Here is a 24,392-nt window from a genome sequence, read left to right on the forward strand (position 1 = left end):
TTTCTATTTCCACTCACTACAATTTCATGTCTAATTTTTGTCTTTTTTATTATGTTATAAGTTTTCATTTCGGATAATTAGGCTTCTATCTTACATCAGTTAGTTGTATCTCCTCAAATACAACTTATTGAAATTCATTATCATCAAAGGATCATTTAGTAACTTAGTGCTTAAGTCATATTTGAGCCTATTGGGCCATCATCATTTTGATTGTAAAATTAAAAAAAAGTTGGTCATCTCTCCCTCCTCTTCTAATATTCTATTTTATCTTTAATTTACACCAAATAATATCAAATATTTTCAAGTGGAAATAAACTTGATGAGGCTATAGGCTTCATTGAAGTGCATGTTTCAGATAGACCATTCTTTAATATTGAGGAGTTTATTAATCCATGAATGGTGTGAAACAAGTACACAAATCTCTTTTTATTAGTTAAAAAGGTAAGAGTTGTGTTATTATAAGAACAAATTGTATCCATTTTTACTCATGTTTTTCTTACCATTAAATATTATTTAGCTATGTTTAGAATATTGAGATCTCATTGAGTTGGTTATTAGAAATAAAAAACTAACAAGGAATACATATTTCTATTTTTTTTGAGTAATTTTTTTTCATGCTCCTCTACTTCCTTTTACTCTATCATGGATAGTTCAAGAGCATCATTTGTAATACCTTCATTTGAAAAATGTGATATATTGACTAGACAATAAGAAAACATGTCAACTTGATGTATCTTCAAAGTCTCTTGCATTGATTCACAATTCAAGGGTAAAGGAAATATGAAGAGGAGTCATAAGCTAAATTCCCAAATGGAAGAGCATAATACTCACTTCAAGAACCTCATTTTAAGGTACAAATTTAACATCTCTGAACAATTTATTGCACTTAACTATTTAAAATACTTATTCCCACATTAGCCATCTCCAATACTGAACCACTACCCACAGGCTAGTAGGATGTTTGTGCTTTGATACCTCTGTAAGGTGTTGCGTTGTTTCATATTGAAATTTTTGTAACCTAAAATCTAAGAAATTTTGTCAAACAGTTTTTTTTATTTTACTATTGTGAAAACCCAACTAATTTTTCCTTCAAATAAAATATGAGGATTAGCTTCTATAGTTTGCACAAGCTCTGTCCTTTGCTACATGAGAGTTAGGAGTCATACTGGGCTGGATACTTGCATAGGTTCTTTGTGAAAAGCATTTTATTATTTTAAAATAAAGCATGGAGTAATTTTGAAACTAAATAGCAAACAATTTTTTTACTATAGATTTGAATTTCTAATATTTACAAAAAGTATTCCACCAATATGAACACCATGCACTGCTGACTACTGCTATGTAATATACTAGCCCTTGTAAATTTGATGTATTGCTTGAGAAAAGAAGTATATTATTTATAATTAGAGGGTAGAGCCATATAAAGAATAAATATACCTATTAAGAACACGCTTTCCCCTACTGAATGATTTTCAAAAGGTAATTTCCATCTGCGTAGAGCACACATAGATAAAATCTAATTCATATTTCCTTTTATATCTCACTGAAGACCATATATTTCCTCGAGAAAAACATTGCTATACATTAATATGTTTTGATATTTTAGTCATCTTTATTAGTTGATTCATTAATCACATTAGTCATTGCTATCAGGATTAGTCAAGGCATGTTGCTAACCCCCATCTAACTTCTACCTTCTCTAACTAAAGTCAAGGTGAACAGAATATTGTCAAAGTAGAAAGATTTTGTTTGAATAAAATATTTATAATGATTAGTCTACATTTAATCTATAGGTTGGAGATCTTAAAGGAATATTTGTACTTTTAATGGTCTAGATACATGTGTTACGTACAAAATTTGGTCCCTTGGACATGTCATATGGAGGTGGAATAGGCAAGTTCTTTAACTTAGGAACCATGCTATGGGTGGCATTTTCTTAATGCATGGTGATATTCTTTCTTTTAATATTTTATAAATGTGTCATTAGCTATATATTGCTTGTTGTGAGAGAAATTTGTTATGTTGGTAAGAGTTGATATTTTGGCATTTGCAATCTTGGCTTTTCTATATATTTCTTTACTCAACTAATCTGAGTTTTTCATATTATGCACCCAACACAACACTTATATATCATCATGGGAAGCTACTACACTTTCAGAGGTAGATAACCCTTGTAATACTTTCTCTTTCTTCCCTCTACCATTATAGTATTTCTAAATGGTTAAGCCAGGGAATAGAACCTATTTGATCTAGTGATCCTTTAAATATAATAAAAGTGATTGAATAAAATTTTAATGCCTAGTGCTATGTCTTATTACCATATAACAGCACATAAAACACACAAAGGTGAAATCTTCAAAATTTGAAAGCATATAATTCCTTAATCTCCACAACTAATGCTATTCACAGCTACACGGATATTTACAGTAGTATGTGACAATCTTTCTATTTTGTTCCTATCTTTATATTAATTTAACAAAAAATCAAATATTCTAGAAAACTAGCTATACTTAAAAGCATCTTTATCACTTATAAGGATGAGATTGAAGATTAGGCCAATTGACTAGCAAAAAATTATAGGTAAGACTTATTTGGCTAAATAAAATATTTCACTTAATCACTATAGTGACGTACAAGATAGATTAAGTCAAAGCACTTCGAACTTGAACACATTCACACTGAACCTGTGCATAGGTTCCTATTTGACCTAAAAATTTAATAGTGAAGTACCAAGAAACTACTAACATGAATGGAATTCTTCATCAATACCTTGTCTATTAGCATATTTTCTACCCTGTTGATTTTTTTCCTTTTTCTCATATCGCAATAGGATACAATAGATAAGAAACTATTTAGTGTTTCAGGGAAGGAAAAGTAATCCTATATTGAACTTATTTCTTATTTTCTCCTTTGTAGATGCTCTTCGAGTCTTTGAAGATGGAGATTTATAGACTCTTGGATTGATGGATTATGATGAGAAATTAACTCATTCATTCACTACACACCCAAAGATTGATCCAAATACAGGTAGCATAACAAGTTCTATTTTGATAGTTAAAACTTAATGCAGTTAAGAATGTTCAAGTAAGCTATAGGCTATTTTAGAACAAAAAAGAAGAATCAAATAATTGTAATGCATTGTCAAAGTTTAATCTGATCACAATAGCAGAACACGTTTAGATTTTATAGTTAATGTAATTACTCATAAAGGATGTTTGAGAAAGCTATAGACTGCTTTAAAATATAGATTTATGCGCTTGATCACTTTTTCCATTATGTGCAGGAGAAATGTTTACATTTGGCTACCAACATACTCCTCCCTATTGTATTTATCAAGTTGTCATGAAGGAGGGAATAATGCTTGATCTAGTTCCCATAACGCTTTCAAAGCCTATCATGATGCATGACTTTGCAATAATTGATAACTATGAAATTTTCATCAATCTTCATATCTATTTTTCCCCAAAGGTATTTTTATTTCAGAGTAGTCTTATATCATTGCCTTGCTGTTTAAAGAGTATGAAGAAGTTATTGGAAACTATCTAAACTCAAATATTTTAGTTGTATGAATAATGTATTTAAAGCCTTAGAACTTTATATCATTTTTATTCTTCATAAAAAAATATAGGATAGAGGTTGTCTATACATCTCTCCAAAATAAATCAAATTGCTCAATTTTACTTGTTGCTATCTTAGGATATGGTGAAGGATGGAAAATTCATTATTTCTTACAATATTATAATGAAAGAATGTTTTGGTATACTACCTTGATATTCCAAAAATATCTTAAGATGAGATGGTTTGAGCTACCAAACTGCTACATATTTCATAATGGTATTGTTAAGACACAAGCATAATATTTTAGTATTGTCTCAATAACTTGTAGATCATTTTTCCTTAAGTTTCCTTCAAGACTCATTTTTCCTTGCATTTTTTAATGTTATATTTAATAAAATTACATTTTTCTCTTTTACAAATAGTAGTGGATAAGTTCATATTACTATTGTCAATTTTATGATTATCCCGCATAGGCTGGTCAATCACTGTGAAAACAAGCTAAGATATCTCTTAGGAGTCTTATATATCTTTTCTGTTGGACACTGTCTACTAAATATTATCCAATGCATGGGAGGAGGGTGATGAATTTTTCCTTTACACTTGTCAATTGGTTGACTTGGACCTAGAACTAGTTGGTGGACCCATCAAAGAAAAATAAAAACTTAAGTAGTTCTTTTGTGCTTCGGTTACTAAACCATGCATAAATAAAGGATGAGTCATTAGATATTATCTTTTTTACTTTGGTGATTAGATATGAGATGCATTTCAATTTAAAGAGTGGGAAGGCTTCACAAAAGAAACTGTCAAAGTCTACAATAGATTTTCCAAGGATTAATGAAAAGTATATTGGCAGGTAAGACAATTTTGAGTGATTATATTGATACATACCCTCTTCATAGAACACTACTTCTCTAATTTTGTCTCCATTTCTAGTCGATCCTATTGCCTTGGATACAAGATTGATTGGGAAATATCTAATTCTACTTTATGATTGAAAATGCATGCAAAAAATAATGTTATGTGTATGGTACTAAACTAGATTCAGTAGCTAAGGTCAAGGGACTTGTAAAGTTTGGTCTTCATGTAGAACCTAAGGCGGGAAAGTTTCACATTGAAGTTGGAGGCAATGTGCTAGGGGTTTTTGACTTTGGACCTAGAAGATTTGGTTCCGGGGCAATATTTATACCTAGGGATTCTGGGTTAGATCTGGAGGAGGATGATGGTTACTTGATCTATTTTGTTCATGATGAGAACATTGGTTATGGTTCTAGCTTACACTCAATTTTTTTGCATCCTGAGTTGTCTTATATTTTTCTCTAGAGATGATAAGAAGAAACTTATATTTATGTGAAGGCTATTGTCTCTCAAATACATGATGAATAGGTTGTCTAGTACATGCCACTATTTTGAGAGATATAGTCTTTAACAAAATGGCTCAGAATAATAACAATACCGTAGCCAATATTGAAACCAAGATTGAGATAAATCATAGTATTTACTACTAATCACTATATTAGTAGGTGACATGTTAGGAAAAAAAAATTATGTTAGAGAAATCAACAGTTATGAGATGATCAATCAAGAGGAAACAATTGAGAGCTTAGAGTGACACAATTTTCAAATGATCATATGAAATGAAATGGGCGTGCAAGTAGAAAGAAACTAGAAAGACATTACGTATAGATGAAGGCATGAAATGAATGGTTTTGGAGCACTTAGCACAAACACTCAACATTTAGTACATATAATCATTTGAGATCAAATGGGTGTGTGGGATTATATGCATAGTGAACAATAAAGGAGGGAATTGAACCCTTCTTGAGGCTAACACTTGTTGAGGTCCACTTCAACAATGGCCCTTCCTATGAAATTGCTATCTAAAACCTTTCTAATGAGATAATGTGTTATGAGATCTTTTTCAGTGGGATGGAATGTGAATCCAGGAGGTAGTTGTGCATCACCCATTTCATGATTGTAACTAAAGTTAAGAGCCTCTATTATTGAATTTTCTTCCCTATCACCCATATTCATTTCCTTTGCTATTCATAATTCACATGATGCATTTATTCTATTTATTTTGATTGTGGAAATATAGTTTATGACTATAATCAAAATGAATTCTATATATAGTTTATGACATTTTTTTGAGGCATTCTATAAAATAGTTCACATGCCTTACCTATGATTTGATATTTTGCATGCATCTTGCACTCTCTCATCTGGTTGATGATGGACTAAAGAGAGTGATCTGAAACGATGATGCTAAAAAATGCACACAATCAAATCCAAAATGAACTTGCATAACAAATGGATTGTGAAAATCTGATATTGTTAATTTTGCATGCAAGTTCATTTTGGATTTGATTGTGTGTGTTTTTTAGCATCATCGTTTCAGATCACTCTCTATAGTCCATCATCAGTCGGATAAGAGAGTGTAGGATGCATGCAAAATATCAAATCATAGGCAAGGCATGTGAACTATTTTATGGAATGCCTAAAAAAAAATTCGACCAAGCATTGGTCAAAATTTTGACCAATGCTTGGGGGTTTTCTACCAAGAATTGGTCAAAATTTCAACCAATGCTTGACAGTTTTCCACCAAGTCTTGGTCAAAATTTCAACCAATGCTATGTAGTTTTCTACCAACATTGGTCAAAATATTGACCAATGCTTGGCAGAAATTGTGCCAACAATTTTGAAATTTTTTGACCAACATATTGGCCTAAATTTTGACTAGCCAATAAGTTGGTCAAAATTTTGATGAGAATTTTTTTGACCAATTGGTTGGTCCAAATTTTGACCAGCCTAGGTTGAAATTTCAACCAATAATGGTCAAAAAATGAGCCCAAATGTACTAATGATTTGAGTGAAAGGAGTTGAAGAAGAAAGTTCTACTTCTATATAAATGTCATAATCACGAGGCTCATTCCCTTGTAGAAGCCTCTTCCATAATGACATTACCTATAAACCATGCAAATGATGTTGAAGTGGTCCCCAACCTTGAAACACTCTTATAAGCAATGGTAAAGCAAATGTAGATGTGATAAATGAAAAATTGCACAACTTGTAGCCATTATATATAAAGAGAGATCTTTTTGAAGGTTCTTATTACATATTAGCACAACAAAAAAATTGATTGAGCTACATACATATTCTAGAATCCAACAAAAAAAAAAAAAAAACTCACTCAACCTGTGCTAAGTGATGTTATCTCAAGATCCTGCACAAAAATAAAGTAGACCATAAAAATGGGCAGATTTCACAAGAAATTTTACAAAAACATATCATAGAAAATATGTTTAGAAAGAAACAAACCAAAACCTAGTTAAATTGGTCTAGTTACTAATTAGCTGGGTTGATTACAAATTTCTATAGAACTATCATCAGATTAGGTAAGAATAAAATGAACAATCAATTGTTCCCAGCTAGCAAGATTAAATATAGCTTTTCAAGGTGATAAAATTTCATATGTAGATGCACCACTTGAATGCTAGGCATGAAATGCATTCCCCAACTTGTAACAAATGGTTGGATATAAAGGCTCCATACACTGGCCCAATAATCGAAGCCAAGGATGTAACCATGCATGTATTGGCATAGTATCCCTGCAAGGATCCTAAGTATCTGTTGGTGTTATTAATTTTGGTATCCTATATGATCCAGAATGTTATGAAGTACTGAATTTGGTAGTAACTTCTCCCATGTCTCTAGAAAATGTAGCATAGGCTCAAGGTCCCTTGGTTCCCAAGAATTTGTAGTAGCTATTCTCACTACTGGAAGAATAACTTCAATGAAGAGTTGAATGAAAGGAGTTGAAGAAGCAAGTTCTACTTCTATGTAAATGCCATAATCATGAGGCTCATTCCCTTGTAGAAGCCTCTACCATAATGACATTACCTCTAAACCATGCAAAGGATGTTGAAGTGGTTCCCAACCTTAAAACACTCTTATAAGCAACGGCAAAGAAAATGCAGATGCATTACATGAAAAATTCTAAGGTGATTAGATGTTATTTCAAAAAAAGAAAAAGTTTTGACATGATAATTATTCATGTTTAACACCATTTACTTGCACATCGATAAACCAATAGATGGCTAAGTTAAAGGAAAAAATAATTCCATTGTAATATGAACTAATGAAAGATGTAGAAGAACCAATTGAACACTAGCATTGGTGTTTGATCCTTGATAGCTTTCATTTCAACATTCAAGTTTTCAAGATTGGTCAACACCCTTGCTTATAGACCTCCCATGTCAAGCACTTTTTGTACTATTTCAAAACTATGTTCTTGCTTCTAAGCTAACAGTTCTTCAGGTGCATTTTCTTGTAAAACATTAATTATGTTGAAAAATTGTAAACTCTTAGAAAATGCATTCTTATTTTCTATTACAATGGATAGGCTTCACTTGAGAAAAATCAAAATGAAGAGGCATAAATACATTGGATTTTTTTGTCAAAACTATATGTGCAAATATAAACATTAAGTACAATAGATCTAACATTTTTGTAGATAGAAACATTAATTACAACAAAAAAAATTTCTTTCAAAACCATATGTGCAAATATAAACATTAAGTACAACATGTCCAATATTTACAAATATACACATTAATTACACCAAAGTTTTCTTTCAAAACCATATGTGTAGACTTAAACATTAAGTACAATATGTCCAATATTTTTGTAGATATACACATTAATTACACCAAATTTTTCTTTCAAAACCATTTGTGTAGGTATAAGCATTAAGTACAACATGTCCAATATTTTTACAGATATACACAACCAACTCAATAAGTGCACAAGAATAAGTTATTCCCATGAAGAAGGATCATGCCATATAATACAAGGGAATTTAATCAAAATAAGGTACCAATGAAGAGGTATTTATTAGATTCATCTTCCTCAAGTGAGGAAAATGTAGGAATGGAAGAAGAAAGTGAGACATTTAGTATGTCTTAATCAAGGAGATTGACTCAAGGTCAAAATATTAGAAATAAATTCAATAAGAGCATGAAATTTTTCCTTTCTCAAGGGGGCTCATGTTCTTATGATGATGAAAGTGAAGGTGAATCCAATGTGCCCTTTAGGTAAAAACTTTTGTTAGATACAATTGTTCAATTGTGTGTTGTCTTTGATGTCACATAAATGTCATAGTAGTCATTAGACAGTGTTTACTGAGCTTAGAAGGTCAGCAAGGAAATAGACAGTGTCTACCAAACTCAAAAGGTAAGCAGGTCAATAAACAGTGTCTACTGAGCTTAGAATGTCAGCAAAGTAATAGATAGTGTCTATCGAGCCCAAAAAGTTAGTAAAGATAGCTTGCAGTGTCTACCAAATAGACAGTTGGTTACCGAGCCTTCAAGGTAATCAAAGAAATTTAGTTCTTACCGAGCTCACTCGATAATCAAAGAAAATATGACACAAATAGTTCTTACTGAGTTCACTCAGTCATCAAAGGTAATTTGGTAAAAGCAGTTCTTACCAAGTAAACTCGGTAGCCAAAGGATTTTAAGATATTGTAATGTTAACCGAGTCATGAAGGTTAACTCTAGAAATTCTTGGAAGTAGTATTTACTGAGCAGGGTTGGCCAGTAAAGGACATTTTTTTTTTAAGAATAATATTTGGAGCTGATTGATGAATGGTTTATTGGTAAATATAACATGTAAAAGGGCTGAATTGACAACCTGGATGGTATAAGTAAGAAGTCAAGTTGTGAATTCAAAGAATGGTATGGAGATATGAGAAGTTAATGTGATATGAAGACTAATTATTGTGAAAGTGAATTTTGAAGAATGATCAGAGATCATTAAGGAGCAGCAGAGTCATATTTGATCAAGGAGGATCTAATGATGCTGAATAGAGATCTGTATCCAACATATTCAGTTGCATCTTGTTCAGGTCAATTCATTGTTACTTTCTAACCATTGTAGCAGTGATTTCAAATCTCTTAACAGAGTTGGTTTAATAGCCATTTGTAAATCCTGTAACAAGGTGACAGTTCAGTTGAATTGTTCTAAAGAGCTCTAGCAAGGCCACTCCTAACAAGGTGAATAAATCCTCTAACAAGGTCACACCTAATAGTGTGTATTGTAACCTTTAATAGAGTTGGCTCTTAATAGGGCTCACTTTAGAAGAGTGAAAATTGGTGACTAGTTACTTGGTGGTTTTTCTCATATTGGGTTTCCACATTAAATCTAGTGCCTCTTGTGTTCATTTTGTTTTCAGTTACATGTATGAATGCTTAAAGATAAGTAATAGCTTAATTTATCAAGTTGCAACTTTTGTTTACCAAGTATCAACAGTAACTAGTTCATTAAGACATCTAAGGGATTTGTGTATTAATTTTTGTGAGTAACTGTTTCACCCTCCCCTCTCTGTTACTCTATCTTTAATTCCAACAATTGGTATCAGAGCTTTTGATGCTTATAGGAAAAGATTTCAAAGATCTAAGCTAAAGATCAGGATGTCTTATAAGAGGGAAATTTCAAAACTTAATAGGGACAACTTCTTAGCATGGCAAGGATTGATGAGACTTCATCTAGCCTCTATTGGAGACACAGGACTAAAATACCTTGATAAAAAAATATGCAGAACCAGCTAGTACACTATATGTCAATGATATTTCTAAAAAGAAGACCCACAACATTATGATGATAGATATAGCATCTGCTCTAAGTTATGAAGAATTTGATGACATCAAAGACTACAAATCCGCCTTTGAAATGTGGGAAAAGCTAAAAGAAATCTATGGAGGAGATGATAATGTAAGAAGAGCCAAAGTAGAAAGTCTGAGAGGACAATTTGATCAAATGAGGATGAGAGAGGATGAAAATATTGCAAAATATGTTGAAAGATTCAAAGCATGTGTTAGTGCAATCAAAGCATCTGGAGGAGATATCAAGGAGGAGATAGTCATAAGTAAAGTTCTTAGAACTCTACTTCCCATTTATGAATCAAAGTCTCTGTAATTCAAGAAAGAATATGTGAAGCAAATCATAAGATAAATCTAGAAGCCATAGTTGGAAGATTGACTGCATTTGAGCTAGACAACTATGACAACTATGTTCCAGCTGCCAAGAATGTTGAATCAGCATTTGAAGCCAAGCTTTCACTTAAAGAAAAAGGGAAAAAGATGAAGGAACCACAATCAGAAAGTGATGAAGAATTAGAACAAAGTTTAGATAGTGATCTTGAAGTGGTTGAAGCTCTACTAGCAAGAAAATATTCAAGTGGCAAAAGAAAATACAAAGGTAAAGTTCCTTAAATCTATTTCTCTTGTGAAGAAATTGGACATATTGTTGCTAGGTGCCCAAATAAGTAGAACAAAGATGAGAATAAAGGTCACAAGTACAATGGCAAGAAAGACTTCAAATCATTCAAGAATAAAGGTAAGAAAACATGTTTTATGGCTAAAAATTCTAATGATTCTGATGATGAAAAAGAAGATGAAATTATCTACATTGTTGTAAAAGATGAATCTAATAATGATGAGGAAATGGCACTAATTTCCGTTATGAGCAAAAATGATGCATAGATCATAGATACATGGATCATAGATAGTGGTTGTTCTCATCACATGACTGGTGATAAAACTAAGTTTGAATACTTTGAAGACTATGATGGTGGTAGTGTAAGATTTGGTAACAATGAACCTTGTTGTATAAGAGGAAAAGGAAGAATCTCTCTAACCAAGGAACTTGTGTGTGATAATGCATATTGGGTAGAAGGACTAAAACACAATTTTTTGAGTGTGGCATAGCTACTCAATAATGGATTCAAGGTAGAATGCATGCATGGAAAAGCAAGATTGCTGGATGGCAAAGGAAAGCTTATTGGATTTGGAACTCAAACAAAAGGTAACTTATTTTATCTTGAACTTGGTGAATGTTCATGTTTCATTTCTCAAATTGAAGTAAGTTGGTTACGGAATAGGAGGTTGTGTCATGTAAACTTTGACAACTTAATAAAGATTAGTAAATTCAGAAAAGTAAGAGGTGTTCCTGACATAAAGAAACCTGAGGTTGGTCTATGCAAGAATTATTAAATTGGTAAAATGGGAAAGACTTGTTTTAAAAGCAAGAACTATCAGACTGAAGAAGTTTTAGAAATTGTGCATAATGATTTATGTGGACCTATTGGCACTGAAAGTTATACTGGTGAAAAATTCTCCATTCTATTTGTTGATGATTATTCAAGAATGATGACTATCATGTACCTTAGAGAGAAATCAGAAGCATTTGAAAAGTTCAAATGGTATTTGGCCAAAGTAGAAAAGGAAACATGCAAAAGACTGAAATGCTTAAGGTCTGATAGAGGTGGTGAATTCATTTCACATGAGTTCAATAAATTTTGCATTGAAAGAGGAATCAAAAGATAGGTTTCAGTACCTAGAACTCCAGAACAAAATAGAATAGTAGAAAGAAGGAATAGATCTATAATGGATTGTGCAAGAACCTTATTGATTGAGAAAGGCATTGCTATCAAATACTGGAAGGAAGCTATCAGCACTGCAATTCATACCTTGAACCGAGTACAGCTGAAAAAGGACTCATTCAAAACACCCTATGAATTATGGTATGGCTACAAACCCAATGTAAGTTATCTAAAGGTATTTGGAAGAAAATGTTACATTTTGAAAGAATCTAAAAAAGGTAAATTTGATGTAAAAAGTGATGAAGGAATATTTTTGGGATACTCTTGCAAGAAAAGCTTATAGATGTTTGAACTTATCTACTCACAAAGTCATAGAAAGTGCACATGTGAAAGTTGATGAGTTTGCAAAAAGAACAAAAGAAGAAAGCAAGAAGGAACCTGAAGACTACAAAAGTTTTGTTTACATTAAACCTGATACAATACCAAGTATTACTATCAACCAAGAATCTTCAACTCCCAAGCCTTCATTAACCAAGTTGCAAGAAGTTACCAAGTCAGCATCTACCGAGCTTCAAGAACTCAAGTTGCAAATAGAAGTTACTGAGTTTGAATCTACTGAGCCCGAGCAACCTGAATCAGAACCAAAAGTTGAGATACAAAAGGATAACAATGTAATTCATTCAAAAGGCAAGGAACCTGTGTTAGCCAAATATGTTAGAAAGCATCATGCACCAGATCAGATCATTGGTGATAAATTAGAAGGAACAATGGCAAGAAGTAAGTCGAAAGGCACTTGTTTACTTGCTGATTTTGAACCTAGAAATATCAAAGATGCACTAGACAATGAAATTTGGATTGAAGCTATGAATGAAGAGATAGAACTGATAGAGAAAAAAAAAACATGGACTCTTGTACCTAGACCCAAAGACAAGAATGTGATTGGAACAAAGTGGGTATTTAGAAATAAACCAAATGAAGATGGTAAGGTATTAAGGAACAAAGCTAGACTACTATGCAAAGGATACTCTCAAGAAGAAGGTGTAGACTATGGAGAAACTTTTCCTCCTGTTGCAAGATTGGAAGTGTTAGAACCATACTTGTATATGCTGCATATAAAGGATACAAAGTTTATCAGATGGATGTTAAGTTAGCATTTCTCAATGGCATACTAGAGGAAGAGGTTTACATTAGGCAACCTGAAGGTTTTGTAGATCCAGACAAGAAGGACATGGTCTGCAAGTTGCATAAAGCATTATATGGTCAAAAAGCCCCTAGAGCATGGTATGAAAGATTGCATAACTATCTTATTCAAATTGGTTTTCAAAGAACTAATGAAAATAGAAGTTTGTACATTAAGGAAGAACTAGATAATAAGATTGTTTTGGCAAAAATATTTGCAGATGATACTTTGTTCACAGGAAATGATGATCTTTGCAAAGAACTTTCAGAACAAATGGACAAGGAATTTGAAATGTCAATGTTTGGTGAGATAAAATTCTTTGTTGGTCTTCAAATTCAATAGAACAAGAATGGCATCTACATCACTCAATCTAAATACATCAAGAAGATACTGAAAAAGTTTGGTATGGAAGATTGCAAACCAGTTGGGACTCCTATGTGTACTAGATTAAAAATCACCAAAGATGATGAATTAAAGGAAGTGGATCAGACATTGTATAGATCTATGATTGGAAAGTTGCAATATGTAGCGCACACAAGACCAGACATTGCCCTTGTAGTAGGAATTGTAGCAAGATTCTTAGCAAAACCAAAAGAAAATCACATGATGGCAATCAAAAGAATCATGAGATACTTGAAAGGAACTGAAGAATATGGACTATGGTATAAACTTGGAGGAAAATTGGATTTAAAGGTGTTTACTGATGCAGATTGGGCAGGAAATATTGATGACAGAAAGAGCACAAGTGGAGGAGCTTTCTTTCTTGAAAAAAAGGTTGGTTTCTTGGACAAGCAAAAAGCATAATTGTACATCTCAATCCACAACAAAAGCTAAATATGTTGCAGCATCAGTAAATTGCTCAAACATTGTGTGGTTTAAACAATTATTGAAAGGTATGAAGCAAGAAATCATAGAACTAGTTGTTATGTTTTGTGATAACACAAGTGCAATTAACATCTCCAATAATCTAGTGATGCATTCAAAAACCAAACATATTGCCATAAAATATCACTTTGTTAGAGAATTGGTGCAAGAAAAGAAAATAATATTGGAATATGTGCATACAAAGGAACAAATTGCTAACATATTCACAAATCTTTTACCTAAGGATGCATTCTTGTATCTAAGAGGTAAGTTAGGGGTCATTCCCTTATCTGAAGCTCACTAAAATACAGTTTTAGTGATGCATCAATAGGAACAGACTTGAAGATCTATCAGTTGATGTAGCAAAATCAATGAAAATATTGCATATGAATCAATACATCAGGTATAATGCTATTAAGTTGTTTTGAGTTATCTTTGGCATGTGTTGTCAAAGAGGGAGAATATATATTGTATATTGTCATATCTTTCTAAAATTTTCAAATAATAAGAGTTTGTGTAAGAGGGAGAAATTATATGTAAGAAGGAGTTTTGCCATTAGAAAGACTTGTTTTCAAATTTCATTCTGCTATGACATATTGTGTTGCCATCAATGCCAAAGAGGAAGATTGTTGGATACAATTGTTCAATTGTGTTTTGTCCTTGATGTCACACAAATGTCATATCAATCATTGGATAGTGTCTACCAAGCTGAAAAGGTCAGCAAGGCAATAGATAGTGTCTACTAAACTTAGAAGGTAAGCAAGTCAATAGATAGTGTCTACCAAGCTCAAAAGGTCAGCAAGGCAATAGACAGTGTCTACCAAGCCCAAAAAGGTTAGTAAAGATAGTTTGCAGTGTCTATTGAATAGATAGTTGGTTACCAAGCCTTCAAGGTAATCAAAGAAATTTAGTTCTTACCAAGCTCACTCGGTAATCGAAGAAAATATGACAGAAATAGTTCTTACGGAGTTTAGTCAATCATCAAAGGTAATTTGGTAAAAGCAGTTCTTATCGAGTAAACTCGATAGCCAAAGGATTTTAAGATATTGTAATGTTAATTGAGTCATGAAGGTTAACTCTGGAAATTCCTAGAAGTAGTATTTACCGAGTAGGGTCAGCCAGTAAAGGATGTTTATTTGTTTAAGAATAATATTTTGAGCTGACTGATGAATGGTTTATTGGTAAATATAACATGTAAAAGGGCCAACTTGACAACTTGAATGGTATAAGTAAGAAGTCAAGTTGTGAATTCAAATAATGGTATGGAGATATGAGAAGTTAATGTGATATAAAGACTAATTATTGTGGAAGTGAATTTTGAAGAATGATCAGAGATCATTAAGGAGCAGCAGAGTCATATTTGATCAAGGAGGATCTAATCATCCTGAATAGAGACTTGTATCCAACAAATTTAGTTGCATCTTGTTCAGGTCAATTCATTGTTACTTTCTAACCATTGTAGCGGTGATTTCAAATCTCTTAACAGAGTTGGTTTAACAGCCATTTGTAAATCCTATAACAAGGTGACAGTTCAGATGAATTATTCTAAAGACCTCTAGCAAAGACACTCCTATTAGGGTGACTAAATCCTCTAACAAGGTCACACCTACTAGTGTGTATTGTAACCTTTAATAGGGTTGGCTCCTAACAGGGCTCACTTTAGAAGAGTGAAAATTGGTGACTAGTTACTTGGTGGTTTTTCCCATATTGGGTTTCCACATTAAATCTAGTGTCTCTTGTGTTCATTTTGTTTTCAGTTACATGTATGAATGCTTAAAGATAAGTAATAGCTTAATTTACCGAGCTGTAGCTTTTTTTTACCAAGTATCTACAATAACTAGTTCATTAAGACATCTAAGGGATTTGTGGATTAATTTTTGTGAGTAATTGATTCACCCCCCGCACACCCCCCCCTCAGTTACTCTATCTTTAATTCCAACAACTTCTATAGAAACTATGGGTCCCCAATGAACTTCCTCTAATAAAAACTAATTTTTGTATTGGAGATAGGATATCTCCCATAACACCATCCTCATTACATGGTTGGGCCTAATTTTCATGGATGACATAAAGGTCTCTTACAACAAGGTTGTTGAATTGATGGAGTATGCTAGACCTTTCTATAATTACAGTAGTTTGATGCAAATTTTAAGATAAAAAAAAAGTATGTATAGGTATGCATTCATTGTAAATTATATACAAAAAAAATTTAGTGAACAAAGTAAAATAGTAGCTATATACATTGGCAGAAGGCCAAAAACATCAAGGAATATTGCAAGTTTTATAAATAGTACATGACCTACATTAACTAAGAAGTAACCCAATTGCATATTTGAGGTGCGCAAGGGAAAACATGTATTTTTATGTGCAATAAAATCAATACATGAAGGCAAAGAGCTTCTTATTGATTACAATTCAAATCACATAGATACAAACAAAGTCACTATCATGGGTGAGGTGGTACATACTGTGCACATTTAAAATCAACTCCAATCAATGAATCCGACACACTATTAAATTTTTACATTTTTTTACAAAATTGAATAATAACACATGTTTTAAAATTTCTCAATGATTTGTTTTTAAAATGTAGGGCTACACTATGGATTAATAGCTATAGGATACACATGATGGTAATGGTTCTTCTTCCTAATAGGTAAAACTCATTTTCATTGTACAAATTAGATACAAGAAATATTTTAATGAATACTTTTATTATGATTTATTCTTCCCTAGTATTTTGGATTGATTTTAAATATAGAGCTAATAATATTGCTCTCACAAACAAGTGCTAATTAGGAAAAGGGAAAGGAAAAATTAGTCTATGAGGATGAGGAGCTGCATGATGATCTAGATGAATTTATTATTGATTTTGAGTCAGCCCCTGATCTTGTTGCTACATTGCAAAAGTTGATTCATGATATAGGAAGAAGGATATCACAATTGGCATCAACTCAACCTCAGACTCTTGCAATACAAAAGATGGAGGATAAGTTGATGAACCTAGTTTGCACATATACAATAAGTATTAATGTAGTTTTTAATTATAATAAAAGTTTAATAACAATTTTTATGGTATACTCTTTTCTTTTTGTCATTAAATAAAATTCTTATATTTTATTTTTTAAGAGGACATTGAGAACGTATAGGGGCGATCCCCCAAAGGATGAAATTTTAGGTGGTTCAAGTACATTGCATGTTTTATCCTACACTTGTGTTTTTGCTCAAACAATTTTTTTTTTAATAGCTCTAAAAATCTTGTTTTATTATGCTCCAACAATCTCATATTTTAGATCCTACCAATGATCCTCTGTTCACTATGCTTCTTGCTACAAGTAATAGAACCAAAGAGGTGCTATCGACTACAAATTTGACAACATGTAGCTCAATGATAGATGTAGTGGCATTGCCTATTGGAAGTAGATTCCTCTTTTCCTCTCTCATTTTTCATGTTTTTATTTCACTTGAACTATTATTTCTTAGGCATAATTTTGTAATATTGGACTCATTTTATGCAGAAGGTGATCAGGACCTTCCTAGGTGTTCTCGTGTTAGATGTATAAGAACAATAAAGAATTGTGACCAATTTTGTGTTAGCAATGATGATGGTCTTCCCCTGAAAGTAGCCCAACTTCTAAGTACTTTAAAGATTGATCCTTTCTTTCACTATACAATCTTATACTCATAATCAAATGCACTAACCTCTCGTGTAGTCCCTTGCAATAACTAATAATCCCATTATTATTTTGTAGGGAATAATATATTTTATGAAAAACTTAATGATGAATGTTTGTATATATTTGAGCTAACCATATGCATAGGGTATCATATTTTGATTTCATCAAGTTAGATCATTTTTCCTTAATTTGATCAATTTATTGAAGTAAATCAAAAGGTAGCTTTAGTTCATTTATGAATCTAACTATTTTTTTCTTTTCTTAAAAGGTAGAATTTGCAAGTGAAAGAGTTAAAGGACTAACTCATTGATTCCATGAAAACACTTTTTGGATCGAATATCTTTCAAATACTTAGGATTCTTGAGAAAACGGGCCAAGATTTGAAGTATATTAGGAACAACTATAGGACCTGACTGAAAAAACCCCTTGTTATGAGTGGCCCCCCTATATTCCTATTATTGAGTGGGAGAATCTCAAAAAGGATGCCACTAAGATAAAAGCAAGAGATGATGGAGAAATGGCACCACTCTAGGAAAGAAGGTATGTCATAATATTAAGAATGAAATTACGTAATAATTACTCTTATTACTTATGTGATCTAACATATTTCAAACTACACATAGGTTTCTTGACATATCAAAGACAACCAAAGCAAGAAAATAGAAGCATGGGCAACACAAGCTTAGCTCAGGTGGATATTCAAAATTTGCTGCATGAGTTGTAAGTATAAGTAAACAAAAAATTATATGTAGATATTTATAAACTATACAAAATTTGGTCTTTATGAAATTGATTACAAAAAAATTCATGATACCAAGAAAAAATGTAGGCCATAGAGTTTTAAAAAATAACTTCTCAAGAGGACAAGAAATTAGGCTACAAAAAAGCTATACTATCGTGGTTGAATGACTTCGAGCAATGAGTGCGCAAGGTTCTTCTACTGGATCTATCAATGAGTTAAATAAGTCAGTCAATTTTTATTTCAAATTGAATACTTTAGCAATTACTGTATTTGATATTAAGTTCCAAAAATATAAATCTTTATATTTGTTTTAAGTAAGGAAACAATAATTATATATTTGTTTAAAACTTTAAAGTGAATACATTTATATGTATTAAAATGAATGATTAAGATTTCTCCGTATTTGTCTTGTATTTATATATATATATAGTTGATAAATGCACTAATTATTTACATTGGATTGTAGCCTATCAATCCTAATACATTAGCCGAGCACCATAGAGGCAATGATTCAAATGTAGATCCTAGTGCTTAAGGTATATATTTTCTATTCAATTTTTGATTTTTGAATTATTAATACAAGTAAAAATTTTAAATTCAATTTGGTGTAGTAATACAAATTTAACTATATTATGTGTTGGGATTAAGAAAACATCTTGTGTTACAGTTGCAAGGGATGTAGAGGTTGTTCCTAAAGAGGGTGTTGAGGTCCAAGCTGATGGGAAAGATGACATGGTTGGGCAAGGTAAAGAGTGCTACAATGTTCTTTAAAATATTTAAAGTCTCAACCTTTTTAAAAATTTAACCCTTTTATTTGTTATTGCAAAGGACAGTGAGTGCATGTCCATGGGTAAGAAGAAATATTGATGATGACATGGATATGCCTTAGCAAAAATATAGGGAATGACAAAAAAAGTAAAAAAGTAAAAAAGAAATGATTCATGTGAACTTATGTAACTTATTTATGTAACTTATTTGATAATGATTGATGTTTATGACTAGATGTTTTATTTATGTTCTATTGAATGTCCATGTGAATGTTTTAATAAATCTTATGTTTTAATGTTAGTGTGAATATTCCAATGAATGAATAAATATATTTATGTTCTATTGAATGTTCATGTGAATTCTCTTATGTTATATTTTATTAATAGAATGAATGAATTTTATATGTTAATAGGGAATTCAAATGTTAGAGGGGGGGTGGTGGGCAAATAAGCTTCCACCTTCATGTGGTTGGCCTTGATTAGTAGAGAATATTAAACTATTCTTGAAACCAAGTGAAGCTCAACATTAAAATATGTTTGGATGGCAACTAACTATGTGAGTCTCTTGGTTTAAGGAAATGTAGAAGGACACCATAGTCAAACTCATTGATTTATGAAATTTAGTTGAAGTGTATGAAGTATGAAAGAATGTCTTTATATGGGATTTCCTTAAATTATTCCTCTCTAAGGTATTCTATTATTTCTATTTATATACAATCATGTTTGATTGCATTATTATTTTTGCATCAACATCTTGGATCACATTCTATGATTCATTTTATAAATAAGAGAAATATATTAGAAAGTATGATCCAATGTAAATAACATAATTAAAGTATTTAGCTTGATTTCTTCTAAATTGCTTGCAGAAATGATGTTGTTGGGATTTATCTCTCTTCTGCTTACTATTGGGTAGACAAGAATTGTAGAGATTTATATATCTAAGAGCTTAGGGGACTCTTTCCTATAGAGATTAAGGTCAAGTTTTTTTATTAGTGACTCACACATAGTTAATTGGTTAAGCTACTACCAAGCTCAATAGTTACTATTGAGCTAAGTAGTCTATATATATAGTTGCTACCAAGTTCTACAACTACTACCAAGTTTCAAAATCTACATTTAGTTCATGTGAAGCAGTATCTACCAAGCAAATCAATGACAATGCTAACCAAGCTTCACAATATTAATTGAGTTGCATAGTGTCAATTATGTTCTCCAATGTCTACCAAGATCACAGTGTCAGTGATGTGAATCTAGTGTTGATTGAGCCAAGAAGTGTCAACCAAGTGATTCAATTTTTATTGAGCTTGTAGTGTTAGTAATGTGAATCTAGTGTTTACTAAGCCAAGGAGTGTCAACCAAGTGATTAAGTTTATATTGAGCTCATAGTATTACTGTTGACCAATCCATGGAGTATTAACCAAGTGATTCCATTTATATGTTGAGCTCTATAGTATTCACTGAGTCACACAAGTGATGATTAGGTTCAAGCCACTTGGAAGTGATTAGTATAAACTGATCTTCTATATCTACCAAGTGTATTATGATGTTGAGTGTTGACAATGGTTATCGAGTATCAGAACATTATTGAGTTAGTTTTTAGAACCTGAGTGCCAGCAGTTGGGCCAACTTTGCGATCTTGATGGAAATCTATGTTGTAGCCAACTTTGATGAACTATGATTTGGATTGATATATAAGTAATAACTTGTATCATATCCAAATAAGTAAGTATGAAGTGAATATAAAGAGAAGTGTGAATTGAGAAGGCTACAAGAAGGGAAAATACGGATTTATCTATCACAACAAGGTGATCTTCACATTTCAAAGAAATCTCAACCAAAAAATCAAAGTTGTAGAGCAAAGATTAGCCACTAGTTCATCCTAACAAGTGTATCAGTTAAATCCTTTAATAGGATAGACTTAAAAATCTTTGTCAAATCTCTTTACCAAGTGCATACTTTATTGTATGTTTTAAAAATCCTTTAACAGGGTGGACCTAGCAGTCCTTATTGCTCCCAATAGGGTAGATCATCAGAAGTGATCATCTATAAGCCTCAATAGGCCAACTTTATATTGCAATACTAAAGCTTGTGGGTATCATCCCCACACCATTTTTACTTTCTATTTGGAAGGTTTTTAGGTCACCATTTCTTGTGTCAAATTGCTATGAATGTTTATTTTATTTCATTCTTTCATGCATACAATTATATCAAAATATTAATGATAGATTAATTGGTGAAATAAGTAAAAGATTTATTCATTCCTTATTTACCCCTTCCCTCTTAGTAACCAGCCTATCTAATATTTCCAACAATTGTATCAGAGCTTTGTGGTTCTTAGAGAAGAAGTTTAGTAGCTTGAGCAAATATTAGAGGCAATGGAGGTATACAGGCTAGATAAGGCTATTGAAAATGAAAAGTTGGATTTGGAATTAGCCATTGGTCAACTAAAGTAAGAAAAGGAGCAATTCTTTGAATAATTGAAAAGAAGAAAAGATCTTGCAATAAAAATGAATGATAATCTCTACATTGAAGAAATAATTGAAGATATATATGTCTTGAAAAAAGTTCAGATGAAGCAATCAAAGACCTATTAGAAAAGAATTCCAATCTTCAAGAAGAAGTCAAAAAGCTAAAAAGAGAATAAGAAATCTAGTCAATAAGATTATATGAAGTCCTAGAAGAAAAAGACAAATCTAAAGAAGAGATAGAAGAAAATAATAATGAAATTCAACATCTATCCCTTCAACAAACAGACTTCATCGATCAGCTCACCTATGCAAATGAAGAACTCATGAATCAAAAATTAGAAAATAAAAGACTATGGAATGATCTAAACACTAAAAATAAAACCAATGAAAGGATAATGAAATCTCAAGAAAGCTTGAATCAACTAAATAAAAAAAGTGAATTTAGACAAAAAGGAAAAGTTGAAATAGGATACAAAAAATAAGGTCAATCATCCAAGCAAGGAGCTCAAAAGAATCAAAGACCTACATGTAGTCATTGTAAGATAGGTTATACATCAAATAAATGTTGGAATAATGGTAAAGTAAAATTCAATGGAAAGTGTTACTATTGCAATAAACATGGTCATAGAGCAAGTGAATACAAGGAGAAACCTAAGTTTGAAGGTAAATGTCACAATTGCAAAAAACAAGGACACAAGTCTTTTGAATGTAAAACCAAGATACTAAATCAAATAGAATAGATTGTAAAAGAAATATTTGGATGGTATTACAACACATGGTATAGATGCCACTATTGTGGAGAATTTGGGCACATTGGAGTAAATTATGTGAAACATCACATTAGCAAAAGAGAAACTATTAGAAGATGTTTTATTTGTATAGAACTTGGACATCTTACTAAGAACTATATGACTACTATAAGAGTTGAAGATGAAAAGAAAGCCAAGGATGATAATATCAAAAAGTAGATGAAGTGGCAATGGATTCCAAAATCTTCTGAGGATGCAAGTCTGAGTCATGAAGAAGATGTCACTCAAGAGTTGGGTGACTCAAGTAGCTCAACATGAATTCCCAATGAGATTAATTGGAACTAAAACTTTGAAGCAAACATCTCACTTCAGTTCTAGCTAGCATGAAGAAGAGATCCATATCAACATTCAAGATACAAAGGGATCACCAAGTAATTGTAGAAATTCAAGACCTTACCAAGCTAGGTCGGGTCACAAGACCCTACGAAGCAAAGTCAGAATACAATGAAACATTGTGTGGACAATAAGTAATGATGAGAGCATTGAGCTATGAATGACTCTATCAAGCATTGAGTGGAAGATAATCTATCACCAAATGAGAAAATGTACCAAGCATTTATGGCATTTTAAAAGTGAAAAATTGTTAAAAGGAAGGAAATCAAATTCATTTTTCACCATGAATTTTTGAGAGCTATTTGCAAAGAGAAACTTTTGTGCTTCCAAATGATCTATGTGATTTTTGTTGAAGATTTTTGTATTTTCATAATCCCTACCAAGCATGGTATCTTCTAGCAGAAAAACTATGAAAAGATCTAAGATGTTGGTTCAAGGAATTGATTGGAAGGCACTAGACTTCAAGTTGAGTCTGGCAATTACAGAAGCACTTGACCCAATTGGAGATCAATCACAGATTCCACCCATGGTATTACTCATTCACAATATCTATTCATATTTTTTCTATTTAATACAAGAACTTGGAACTCTAGAGATGGATGGGACTCTAGAGATATTATGTGTGAAAGGCATACTAAAACCCAAGAATCAACATTTAGAGACCAAGGGTTTAACACACATTCCACATATGCCCCAAGAATTTCAAATAAAATGGATAAGGTTTATCCTCAACTATGTACACAATGGGTAGTTATGGTTGGAGTAGCCCATTCAAATCACAAACAAAATGATTCATAGAATCACAGGGCTCCCAATGTTGAACAAAGCCAAGACTACCAAAACCCTATGTTAGGTAGAACTAGAAAACAAGACTCTTTCTGAGTGGGATGGAAGAGGAATGAAGATCATAAATGTAACTAACATGGAACTAAAATTTGGAATTCATGTGATTTCTCATAAGATCTACAACTCTAGTCATCTCAATAGTGTGTTACATGAGGTAGTTGATCCAGCTCTCAAGATAGTGAAGAACATGTCCTTTGATCTTGTTGAGTTGACATTGAATCAGTTCAACAAGAACATGGGGAGCATCAAAACTTCCAAAAAAAATCCATGTAAGTTTGGTTCATTCTTAACTTGTTTATTCTTCTATGCACAAAAATTCTTCCCTTCTAAAGGCTCAATCATATGGAGAAAAGATGTACCAGTTTTATATTAGATTAATGAATATATAGAAGAGATGGGTGAAAATTTTGTTAGTATCATGAACAGCTATTTTGATTCATTCAAGGAAAAGATGAATAATAGATATAGAATACCAAAGAAACTTGTAGAAAACTACAAGGATGATATTTGTTTTATGGTAGACTATGAAAAAGTGTACATTCAAGTAGTCAGACCTTGAGTGGTATGGGTTAAGCCTCTAAACTATGAGGTTAACATTGATAACACTAAGGATATCATTGAGGCACTGCTAAATAAACCTATAGATCCCAAGACCACATATTTTGGTACTTATGAAGAAGCCAAGGAAAGAATAGAATTTGAAATTAAACTTCCTCAAGCACTTAACAAAGGAAAGAAGATGATAGCAAAACTAAGGCAAGCAAGTTC

General features: G+C 32.0%; 1 pseudogene; it reads left to right on the forward strand.

The window, feature by feature from the left end:
• The window catches only part of LOC149534710 (carotenoid 9,10(9',10')-cleavage dioxygenase 1-like), a 38,184-nt pseudogene that overhangs the window by 13,012 nt on the left and 780 nt on the right, over positions 1-24,392 (forward strand).

This window comes from Cupressus sempervirens, chromosome 10 (genome assembly GCF_028749045.1).
Source record: "Cupressus sempervirens isolate cs-2001-9-10 chromosome 10, ASM2874904v1, whole genome shotgun sequence".
Classification (NCBI taxonomy): Eukaryota; Viridiplantae; Streptophyta; class Pinopsida; order Cupressales; family Cupressaceae; genus Cupressus; species Cupressus sempervirens.